The sequence below is a fragment of the Kogia breviceps genome, chromosome 4, assembly GCF_026419965.1.
Source record: "Kogia breviceps isolate mKogBre1 chromosome 4, mKogBre1 haplotype 1, whole genome shotgun sequence".
Taxonomy (NCBI): domain Eukaryota; kingdom Metazoa; phylum Chordata; class Mammalia; order Artiodactyla; family Physeteridae; genus Kogia; species Kogia breviceps.
This window is the reverse complement of record NC_081313.1, coordinates 137,713,174-137,725,231: the sequence shown is the minus strand read 5'-3', so window position 1 is coordinate 137,725,231 and position 12,058 is coordinate 137,713,174. Positions and strand designations below refer to the sequence as shown.

At 39.5% G+C, this 12,058-nt stretch overlaps 1 protein-coding gene across 1 annotated transcript in view; it reads left to right on the top strand.

Annotated features, from left to right (window-relative positions):
• The window catches only part of SGCD (sarcoglycan delta), a 1,028,538-nt gene that overhangs the window by 553,867 nt on the left and 462,613 nt on the right, over nucleotides 1-12,058 (top strand). The gene's annotated exons all lie outside the window — the stretch shown is intronic.

The following is a 12,058-nucleotide window of genomic DNA, read 5'->3' as shown; positions in this document are numbered from 1 at the left end:
GCTGTCCCCTTACTCACAGTCTAAAGTCAGCTGGCTAAATGCAGCGGTGGCCCAGGCAAATTTTGCAGCAGGCGCAGTGGGTAAGCCCATGAGTTGCTGTATTTTCCAGATGTGTCATGCCTAGGCAGCACACCATCACTCTGGTAACAGAATATGACTTCTGGCAACTTCTGAGTTAAAGCTCATGTCTAAAAGAGAAAGGATGAAATCCCATGTGAAACTTTGGCTTTCCTTTCTTAGCAGAAGCAGAATTCCACTTGTCTTGGAATTTTCCATTCAAATGAGAGTCCTGGGGAGATCCGAAGAGAAGGTCCCCATTATAACAACATCCATAAGAAGAGCACAGGCACTTACTTCCAAAGTGGAGGAATGCCTTTTGTTCTTGAAAAAAACTGAGTCTTCTTGCTTTCTGTTCAAGACTGTATATTTCTGTATTTTGGCAGTAGAATTCTTGCTTGCTTCTTTGTTTTGAATGTTCAAGAGCCAAGGGGGATTTAATGGCAGTTGGCTTTTAGATCAGGGGAAGGCAAACTGTGGCCCACAGCCTACTTTTATGAATAAAGTTGTATTTTTGTTATAAACACAGACATGCTCATTCGTTTATGTATTGTCTCTAGCTGCTCATTTTGAGTGCTAAAATGGCAAACTTTAGTATTTGCAAAGAGATGGTATGACCTGAAAAGCCCAAAATATTTAATACAGGGCTTTACAGAAAAAAATGTTTGTGGGCTTTTGCTTTAGAGGGTGAAAGACTGACCTGCAGAAATTGGACATTTTCTTTCCTTATACCTTCTATAGGATGAATTTATCTGCATAAAAGAGAGAAATAGAAATGGGGTCAGTGAGGGACGTAATAAGGAGGCAAGGGGAGACAGCAGGACACATTGAGGATCATTTCCTCTTTTTACCCAACAATGACCAGTCCCAGGATCCCCTTCTTTCCTTAACATTCTCTGAACTTGAGCAAATGCAAAATAATTGGTCTGCTTGTTGTGTTTAGAGTAAGTCCCCTACATATGAACCTGCAAGTTGTGAACTTTCAAAGAAGCAAACGTGCATTTGCACGTCCAATCACATAAGTTAGTTCACATTGTCATGTGCATGCATCCTCTACAAGTGGTTGAGCTTTTGTGTACTTTACTATACAGTACTGTATAGAGTACAGTATAGAGTACAGTAGTACTCTACCATCTTCCACCTCCTCTCCCTCCTGCAGTCAGTAACTCTTCTTGCCTGTTCACTCCATGCCAGCCCCTGTATCCCAGCTACTGTACTGTACTACTGTACTTTTCAAGGTACTGTACTTTAGGACTAAAAATGTTTTCTTTATTTTTTGTTTGTTTTTTATGTATTATTTGTGTGAAAAGTATTATAAAACTATTATAGTACAGTACTATATAGCCGATTGTGTTAGTTGGGTACCTAGGCTAACTTTGTTGGACTTACGAACGCGCTCTTAGAACTCATTTGTGTATAGGGTACTTACTGTATTTATAGTATGTCTTTCCTCAGATACTGGAGAAAGAACAAAAACACCAGCAGGCTGATTTGTACTCATTTTTCTTGCACATCAACAGGAAACAATGCCAAGATTCGTGAGAGAGGGAGATAATGGTGACAACATGAGAATTTCGCTCCCAGCACATTGTCAGCTCTCTGCTGGCTGTGACTTCTCTCACTTGGGATCCATAGAGCAGTCTCAGCACCAGCATAACTTTCTAATCGGGCTCCAGTGTAATTCTATGATGGGATCTTTCCATTTTACTTCCTGTGCTAAATTTATTTCTCCTCTGACTTTTCAAAGGGTCTCATTGTTTAGAAGAAAAGAATTTTTAGCACCCCTTCTGCCATGGGAGAAGAGGAGTCTTGGATATTTGCTATGCAGGACACTTTGAACATTTGGCTTTGGAATTTTTAAAAGTGGGAAAGTACTCACTGCTGGCGAATGGAGATGAGTCACTTGGGGGTTATCACAGGATCTTGGAAGAGTGAGAAAAATTGGTAAAAAAAAATTTTTTTAAATAACTCCGTATGGCTAAAATTAGTAGTGTGAGAGCTACTGCTGCATTTGTAAGGTTGTCATGTTCTTGTTTGGAGCATAGGTAAATGAGGACACCCAATTCTGTCCTTCCCGGGGGCTGAACATAATTCCAACACCACATACAATGTGGATCAAGCATGTCTTGCAGGAGGCCCCTCAGCATCCATAGGGGGGCTGTAGTGGCCTGAGTGTGGGGATGATACTAGGGACCACCCTTGAATAAGGTAAAAAGAAACCTAACCTTGAGAGGGAGGCCTGGTACTAAGGTCAGGCTAGAGCCATGGGGAGGGAATGAGGCATTCACTCCAGGCACAAAACTTGGGGCGATGCCAAAACCTTCAGGGGATGCCATTCAGATAAATCCTATTTCAAAGTCAGATTTTTAAAAAAAAATCAAAAGTAATGCAAAAATTCATGATTAACAAAACAGCAAAATTTTAAATAACAACAGGGTGTTTGTTTGCCTTGTGACTCTGCATGATGGAGCAGTGGGGACAGTTTATCAGTGGTCCTCAGCCTGGGTGGCTGTCATACCCCCACCCCGGTCCCCCCAAATCGTTAATCATTAGGCAACAGGGGACTTTATATACAGTCATTTTGTGCGTGTGTGAGTGTAGACCTTTTACTAACTTTTTGTACTTGGTTCAAAATATGGGAGCTTCTGTCAATAAGTGTTCCTAAGAGGGCACGATTTTCCTTAGCCTCAGGCTCCCATGTGGCTCCAGTGCGCTGTGTGATGCTGTTGTGATGAACAGGTCCTGCTCTTAGTTGGGCAAGCACAAACACTAGATCAAGAAGAATATTCAGATAGCCCTTTAATCTGGTTTCACTGGCAGAGTAAAATGAATAGAGATCACAGTGGCTGAAAACCCAGGATGGCCTCTACGTGATTCATCACCACCATGTTCCTGCTTCTCCAATAGATGTAGAGTCTTTGTGAGTCAAGAAATTCCTCCCATTTTAGACATGTTCCTCCTCTTCTCCTATGGCCCAAAGCTCCCAGAGTCTATGAGCTGTTGCAAACTCAAATACTTACAGAGTTAGAGCAGGTTTGGCAAGTGAGATAAGCAAGTTTAACAAAGACTGTATTAAAGGGTAGTACATGGCCGACACTCAGGTACAACCAAATACTCGTGGACACAAGACCTGATGTTCTGGACTTGCTAATTCTTTAGGTCAAAGAAATGTCCTGATTGTGAAACTCTGACAACTGAAACAAAACACAACTTGAGCCACTTTGTGTGAGAGCAGATTTGACATTTTGTCTTAACCCTTTGCTCCCCCAGCTCAGCCGCCTCTGCTTAGGCAAGGATGGGGATGTGGGAACCTCCCCATCCTGAGGGTGCAAAGGTCTCAGAGAGGATTATCTAAAACAGTGTTCTTCACTGTGGGACCCTCCCATTCCAGGATATGCACAAGCCACCCATCAGTATAGAATAAAGTGTCAGGATTTCTATTGGATTCTTTTTCTCATCCCTTTCAAATGTCTATTTTAAAAGTTTAGTTATCGGGCTTCCCTGGTGGCGCAGTGGTTGAGGGTCCGCCTGCCAATGAAGGGGACACGGGTTCGTGCCCCGGTCCGGGAAGATCCCACGTGCCGTGGAGCTGCTGGGCTCGTGAGCCATGGCCGCTGAGCCTGCATGTCCAGAGCCTGTGCTCCGCAACGGGAGAGGCCACAACAGTGAGAAGCCCGCGTATCACAAAAAATAAAAATAAAAAAATAAAATTAATGATAGTCATGTAGTAACATTCCAAGGCATGAATGTGCCACAATTTACATGACATTCCTCTATGATAAGCATGTAGATTTTTGTTATTAATCCACAAAGAAGTGAACATTCTTGTGGTTGTCTCTTTTCTCTCATGTGCAAATATATTGTCGTGAAAGAACTTTGTAAAGCTTCAAAATGTTATTTGTAAGAAATAAACACCTTATGATTGTTTGACCTTAAGAAGTGTAAGGCCCTTACAGGCTATGAGACTTTCCTAATTCTAAGATTCAGTATCTTGAAGGATTTCAGGCCAGAGGGTTAGGGGATGGAGAGTGAGATGGGTCACAGTGCTGGGCATGCCAGGTAACCTTACCTGACTGTCTACCCCAGGAGAGTGTTGTTGCTGGGTTTCAAGGAGCCTCCTTCTGCTCCTAATCCCTCTAACTGGATCTTCCTTCCTCCCTCTTACTGCTATTATTAATGGCACGCTGGCTGCAGTACAAGCACTGTTATTGTTACCTCTCTTGGCCCTTGTCATATTTTATTCTGAGCCTGAGGTTTTGCCAAGTGTTAGCAGCTAACAGGTATAAAAATAGCCCACTTGTTGTAATGAAGGACATAAAAATGCAGAGAGGGTGGTGGGCTCTCCGAGCTTGCCTGTTCCCCTTTGCAGCATTTGCTGCCGAATATTGACCACAGTGTAATAGAACTTCAGGGAGTAAAAGAAGGACGGAAGAGACCTGGGTGACAAATGATAGATCAGTTTTGCCCTTTGAAGAGGCGGGGAAGACCCCAAGTTGTTTTGCCATCAAGCTCTCATTTATCCCTCTGCCTCTACCTTGAGAAATAGCAGTCTGGATCTTTGCTTTTCTTTGGGGTAATGTGGTGGTTTTAGCCTCGTGGGGGATGTTTAGCTTTATAGGGAAGCTAGTTGTTTCTATTGTGCTTACAAGATGTGAGGATGATTGAGGGGCAATTGATCTTTTGCATCTCCAGTTATCTGTATCTCATTTGTGCTGTGCGTGAGGCACTGTGTTGTTACCAGACACAAGACACATGTGGTCCCTGATATCATAGAATTTTATTTTGATCTGTGAGATGGATGTTAAGCATGCAGTTGTATATGTAGTCAATGAAACATTGAACTGGGATGTGTGTTACGAAGGAAAATAATAGGTTGATATAAGAGAGGGAAAAAAGAGGGGAAACCATCAGATTAGAATATCAGGGAGGGTGATGCTGGAGCTGGAATTTAAAGATGAGAAGGAGCTGGTCATGAGAATAGAAACAAGAACATTTTGGCAGAGGTAGGAGTGTGTATAAAGAGACTAAGGTGGGAGAGAAACAGAAAGAAGGTCAGTGTGACTCATGTGTAGTGAGCAAGGGAAAAGGTGGCAGAAAATAACATGGCTGGGTGTAGTCTGAGCCCTTCTTCTGTAGGGTCTTTGAACTATGATATGAACTTTGGGCTCATTCTCAAGCAATGAGACATCAGTGAAGAGTTTAAGACACAAGACTGATATAATTGGAGTGACATGTTTTTCAAGGTTCCTCTGGCTGCTCTTGCTTATATAGATTGGAGTGGAACAAAGGTAGACTCAAGGAAACTACTTAGGAACCTTTCGCCACATAAGAAATGGTGAGGGCTCCATCTGGTAGATGGTTAAGGACATGGTGGAAACAAAGAGGATCAACTCAAAATATATTTTTCAGGCAAAACCCAAGAAGTGTTGGTGATGGATTGGAAGTCAGGAGTGAATAAAGAGGGGCCTTGTGGGATATGGAACTCGAATCCCTGTTTTTTTAGTGAAGTAATTCTTTTTTTTTTCTTATTAGTCATCCATTTTATATACATCAGTGTATGCATGTCAATCCCAATCTTCCAATTCATCCCACTACCACCCCCACCCCCTGCCACTTTCCCCCTTTGGTGTCCATACGTTTGTTCTCTACATCTGTGTCCCTATTTCTGCCTCGCAAACTGATTCATCTGTACCATTATTCTAGGTTCCACATATATGCGTTAATATACGATACTTGTTTTTCTCTTTCTGACTTACTTCACTCTGTATGGTAGTCTCTAGGTGCATCCCCATCTCTACAAATGACCCAATCTCATTTCTTTTTATGGGTGAGTAATATTCCATTGTATATATGTACCACATTCTTCTTTATCCATTCGTCTCTCGATGGGCATTTAGGTTGCTTCCATGACCTGGCTATTGTAAATAGTGCTGCAGTGAACATTGGGGTGCATGTGTCTTTTTGAATTATGGTTTTCTCTGGGTATATTCCCAGTAGTGGGATTGCTGGGTCATATAGTAATTCTATTTTTAGTTCTTTAAGTAACCTCCATACTGTTCTGCATAGTGGCTGTATCAATTTACATTCCCACCAACAGTGCAAGAGGGTTCCCTTTTCTCCACACCCTCTCCGGCATTTGTTGTTTATAGATTTTCTGATGATGCCCATTCTAACTGGTGTGAGGTGATACCTCATTGTAGTTTTGATTTGCATTTCTCTAATAATTAGTGATGTTGAGCAACTTTTTATGTGCTTCTTGGCCATCTGTATGTCTTCTTTGGAGAAATGTCTATTTAGGTCTTCTGCCCATTTTTGGATTGGGTTGTTTGTTTTTTTATTATTGAGATGCATGAGCTATTTATATATTTTGGAGATTAATCCTTTGTCCGATGATTCATTTGCAAATATTTTCTCCCTTTCTGAGGGTTGTCTTTTTGTCTTGTTTATGGTTTCCTTTGCTGTGCAAAAGCTTTTAAGTGTCATTAGGTCCCATTTGTTCATTTTTGTTTTTATTTCCATTTTTTTAGGAGGTAGGTCAAAAAGGATCTTGCTGTGATTTATGTCTTGGAGTGTTCTGTCTATGTTTTCCTATAAGAATTTTATAGTGACTGGCCTTACATTTAGGTCTCTAATCTATTTTGAGTTTATTTTTGTGTACGGTGTTAGGGAGTGTTCTAATTTCATTCTTTTACGGGTAGCTGTCCAGTTTTCCCAGCACCACTTATTAAAAAGACTGTCTTTTCTCCACTATATATCCTTGCCTACTTTGTCATAGATTTGTTGACCATAGGTGCGTGGGTTTATCTCTGGGCTTTCTACCCTGTTCCATTGGTCTATATTTCTGTTTTTGTGCCAGCACCATTGTCTTGATTACTGTAGCTTTGTAGTATAGTCTGAAGTCAGGGATTCTGATTCCTCCAGCTCCACTTTTTTCCCTCAAGACTGCATTGGCTATTCGGGATTTTTTTTTGTGTGTGTGGTACATGGGCCTCTCACTGTTGTGGCCTCTCCCTTTGCGGAGCGCAGGCTCCGGATGCACAGGCTCAGCGGCCATGGCCCACGGGCCCAGCCGCTCCGCAGCATGTGGGATCCTCCCAGACCAGGGCACGAACCCGTGTCCCCTGCATCGGCAGGCGGACTCTCAACCACTGCGCCACCAGGGAAGCCCCTATTCGGGATTTTTTGTGTGTCCATACAAATTTTAAGATTTTTTGTTCTAGTTCTGTAAAAAAGGCCATTGGTAATTTGATAGGGATTGCATTGAATCTGTAGGTTGCTTTGGATAGTATAGTCATTTTCACAATATTGATTCCTCTAATCCAAGAACATGGTATATCTCTCCATCTGTTGGTATCATCTTTAATTTCTTTCATCAGTATCATATAGTTTTCTGCATACAGGTCTTTTGTCTCCCTGGGTAGGTTTGTTCCTAGGTATTTTATTCTTTTTGTTGCAGTGGTAAATGGGAGTGTTTCCTTAATTTCTCTTTCAGATTTTTCATCTTTAGTGTATAGGACTGCAAGAGATTTCTGTGCATTAGTTTTGTATCCTGCAACTTTACCAAATTCACTGATCAGCTCTAGTAATTTTCTGGTGGCATCTTTAGGATTCTCTATGTATAGTATCATGTCATCAGCAAACAGTGACAGTTTTACTTCTTTTTTTCCAATTTGTATTCTTTTTATTTCTTTTTCTTCCCTGATTGCTGTGGCTAGGACTTCCAAACTGTGTTGAATAATAGTGGTGAGAGTGGACATCCTAGTCTTGTTCCTGATCTTAGAGGAAATGCTTTCAGTTTTTCACCATTGAGAATGATGTTTCCTGTGGGTTTGTTGTATATGGCCTTTATTATGTTGAAGTAGGTTCCCTTTATGCCTACTTTCTAGAGAGTTTTTATCATAAATCGGTCAAAAATTTTGTCAAAAGCTTTTTCTGCATCTATTGAGATGATCATATGGTTTTTAATCTTCAATTTGTTAATATGGTGTATCATATTGATTGATTTGTGTATATTGAAGAATCCTTGCATCCCTTGTATAAATCCCACTTGATCATGGTGTATGAAACTTTTAATGTGTTGTTGGATTCTGTTTGCTAGTACTTTGTTGAGGATTTTTGCATCTATATTCATCAGTGATACTGGTCTGTAATTTTCTTTTTTTCTCATATCTTTGTCTGGTTTTCGTATCAGGGTGATGGTGGCCTCATAGAATGAGTTTGGGAGTGTTCCTTCCTCTGCAATTTTTTGGAAGAGTTTGAGAAGGATGGGTGTTAGCTCTTCTCTAAATGTTTGATAGAATTCACCTGTGAAGCCATTTGGTCCTGGACTTTTTGTCTGTTGGAAAAATTTTAATCATAGTTTCAATTTCATTACTTGTGATCTGTCTGTTCATATTTTCTATTTCCTCCTGGTTCAGTCTTGAAAGATTATACCTTTCTAAGAATTTGTCCATTTCTTTCAGGTTGTCCATTTTATTGGCATAGAGTTGCGTGTAGTAGTCTCTTAGGATTCTTTGTATTTCTACGGTGTCTGTTGTAAGTTCTCCTTTTTCACTTCTAATTTTGATATGAGTCCTCTCCCTCTTTTTCTTTATGAGTCTGGCTAATGGTTTATCAATTTTGTTTATCTTCTCAACGAACCAGCTTTTAGTTTTATTGATCTTTGCTATTGTTTTCTTTGTTTCTATTTCATTTATTTCTGTGCTGATCTTTATGATTTCTTTCCTTCCACTAACTTTGGGTTTTGTTTTTTCTTCTTTCTGTAGTTCCCTTAGTTGTAATGTTAGATTTTTTATTTGAGATTTTTCTTGTTTCTTGAGGTAGGCTTGTATAGCTATAAACTTCCCTCTGAGAACTGCTTTTGCTGCATCCCATAGGTTTTGGATTGTCGTGTTTTCATTGTCACTTGTCTCTAGGTATTTTTTTATTTCTTCAGTGATCTCTTGGTTATTTAGTAACGTATTGTTTAGCCTCCATGTGTTTGTGTTTTTTACGTTTTTTTCCCTGTAATTGATTTCTAATCTCATAGTGTTGTGGTCAGGAAAGATGCTTGATATGATTTCAGTTTTCTTAAATTTACTGAGGCTTGATTTGTGACCCAAGATGTGATCTATCCTGGAGAATTTTCCGGGCGCACTTGAGAAGAAAGTGTAACCTGCTGTTTTGGGATGGAATGTCCTACAAATATCAAACAAATCTATCTGATCTATTGTGTCTTTTAAAGCTTGTGTTTCCTTATTAATTTTTATTTTGGATGATCTGTCCATTGGTGTATGTGAGGTGTTTAAGTCCCCCACTATTATTGTGTTACTGTTGATTTCCTCTTTTATAGCTGTTAGCAGTTGCCTTTTGTATTGAGGTGCTACTATGTTAGGTGCATATATGTTTATAATTGTTATATCTTCTTGGATTCATCCCTTGATCATTACGTAGTGTCCTTCCTTGTGTCTTGTAACATTATTTTAAAGTCTATTTTATCTGATATGCGTATTGCTACTCTAGCTTTCTTCTGATTTCCATTTGCATGGAATATCTTTTTCCATCACCTCACTTTCAGTCTGTATGTGTCCCTAGGTCTGAAGTGGGTCTCTTGTAGACAGCATATATATGGATTTTATTTTTGTATCCATTCAGTGAGCCTGTATCTTTTGGTTGGAACATTTAATCCATTCACATTTAAGGTAATTATTGATATGTTTGTTCTTATGACGATTTTTGTAATTGTTTTGGGTTTGTTTCTGTAGGTCCTTTTCTTCTCTTGTGTTTCCCACTTAGAGAAGTTCCTTTAGCATGTGTTGTAGAGCTGGTTTGGTGGTGCTGAATTCTCTTAGCTTTTGCTTGTCTGTAAAGTTTTTGATTTCTCCATCGAATCTGAATGAGATCCTTGCTGGGTAGAGTAATCTTGGTTGTAGGTTCTTCCCTTTCATCACTTTAAGTATATCATGCCACTGCCTTCTGGATTGTAGAGTTTCTGGTGAGAAATCAGCTGTTAACCTTATGGGAGTTCCCTTGTATGTTATTTGTTGTTTTTCCCTTGCTGCTTTCAATAAGTTTTCTTTGTCTTTAATTTTTGCCAATTTGATTACTATGTTTCTCGGCATGTTTCTCCTTGCGTTCATCTTGTATGGGACTCTCTGCGCGTCCTGGACTTTGGTGGCTATTTCCTTTCCCATGTTAAGGACGTTTTCGACTACAGTGTCTTCAAATATTTTCTCGGGTCCTTTCTCTCTCTTTTTTCCTTCTGGGACCCCTATATTGCAAATGTTGTTGCCTTTAATGTTGTCCCAGGGGTCTGGTAGGCTGTCTTCATTTCTTTTCATTCTTTTTTCTTTATTCTGTTCTGCAGCAGTCAGTTCCACCATTCTGTCTTCCACATCACTTATCCGTTCTTCTGCCTCAGTTATTCTGCTATTGATTCCTTCTATTGTAGTTTTCGTTTCAGTTATTGTATTGTTCTTCTCTGTTTGTTTGTTCTTTAATTCTTCTAGATCTTTGTTAAACATTTCTTGTATTTTCTTGATCTTTGCCTGCATTCTTTTTCCGAGGTCCTGGATAATCTTCACTATCATTATTCTGAATTCTTTTTCTGGAAGATTGCCTATCTCCATTTCATTTAGTTGTTTTTCTGGGGTTTTATCTTGTTCCTCCATCTGGTACATAGCCCTCTGCCTTTCGTCTTGTGTATCTTTCTGTGAATGTGGTTTTTGTTCCACAGGCTGCAGGATTGTAGTACTTCTTGCTTCTGCTGTCTGCCCTTTGGTGGATGAGGCTATCTAACAGTGAAGTAATTCTTGATGCAGTCATTTTGTGGTGGTTTCACAGTACCTTTCAAATCTATTTTCTTGAAAATTGTTGGTTGCTCTTTTCACTTTTTCCATAGAAGTATAACCACAGAACATACTGTGTAATATAGTTAACTTTTCCAAAGTTATCAGTGGTATAGACACAACATTCTACTCTAGTGTTCCTTTCCATTGTCAAGTAGCTTGCCTTTGATTTTGTGTGTGTGTGTGTGGTTTTTGTTTTGCTTTGATTTTTGCATTGGGAAAAATGGCTTGCCATGGCAGACTGAGTTTCCATCTTGAAAATTATCAAAAATTTCTATGTATAAACCAGATTAGTCATTTTCAAGTGGAGGTAATTTTGTTTGGGGACTATTAAAGATTTCTCTGTATAAATTAGACCAGTGGTTTTCAAATGGAGGCAGTTTTGTCCTTGGGGGGACATCTGGCAATGTCTGGAGTTAATTATCACAACTGAGGTGGTGCTAAGGTATATAGTGGGAAGAGGCCAGATGTGCTGCTAAGAATCATTAAGACACACAAGATACCCCCCACAACAAATAATTATCCAGTCCAACATGTCCATAATGCCGAGGCTAAGAAAACCTGAGCTAGAAAGATGTTTATTGGATTAGGCTTCTGCATGTAGCTAGAGAGGGCTTAGCCTATATCAGTGATGATGGTCTATTATGGGCAGGGTAGGAAACACAAAGGGTCCTAAGTTCTTTTAAATATCCAGAAACCTGCAACATTCTCCAGAGTGTTCAATTCTCTAGCTTTTACAAACTCTAAATAAAAAATTCCATGTGGGAAATCAAATATAAAGCTGTAGACTCTATTAATGAAAGTTTAAATATTCAATTAATAGCTTCTATTTAAAATTTAGATCATGTTGTTATCATATCTAACACCTAGAACATATATCCTATAGATACTTCTTCAAATATCTCCCAAATTAGATCTCTACTCTTTCTCTACTTGTTAACATGACATCATAAGAAATACTTGCCCCAAATAATCCAGTGATGAAATGGACAAGGTATATGAATAGACAATTCACAAATGAAGAGATGCAGAAGACCAACAAATAAGAAAAATGTATTCAAGAGCTTTAAAGTATACAAGATGGAAAATGAAATAGTTTCATGTATCAAATTCACCTATACCTTTATAAAAAACAAAAGCAGGGAGTGGGGAAGGAAGCTGTAGTTGGGTTTTGC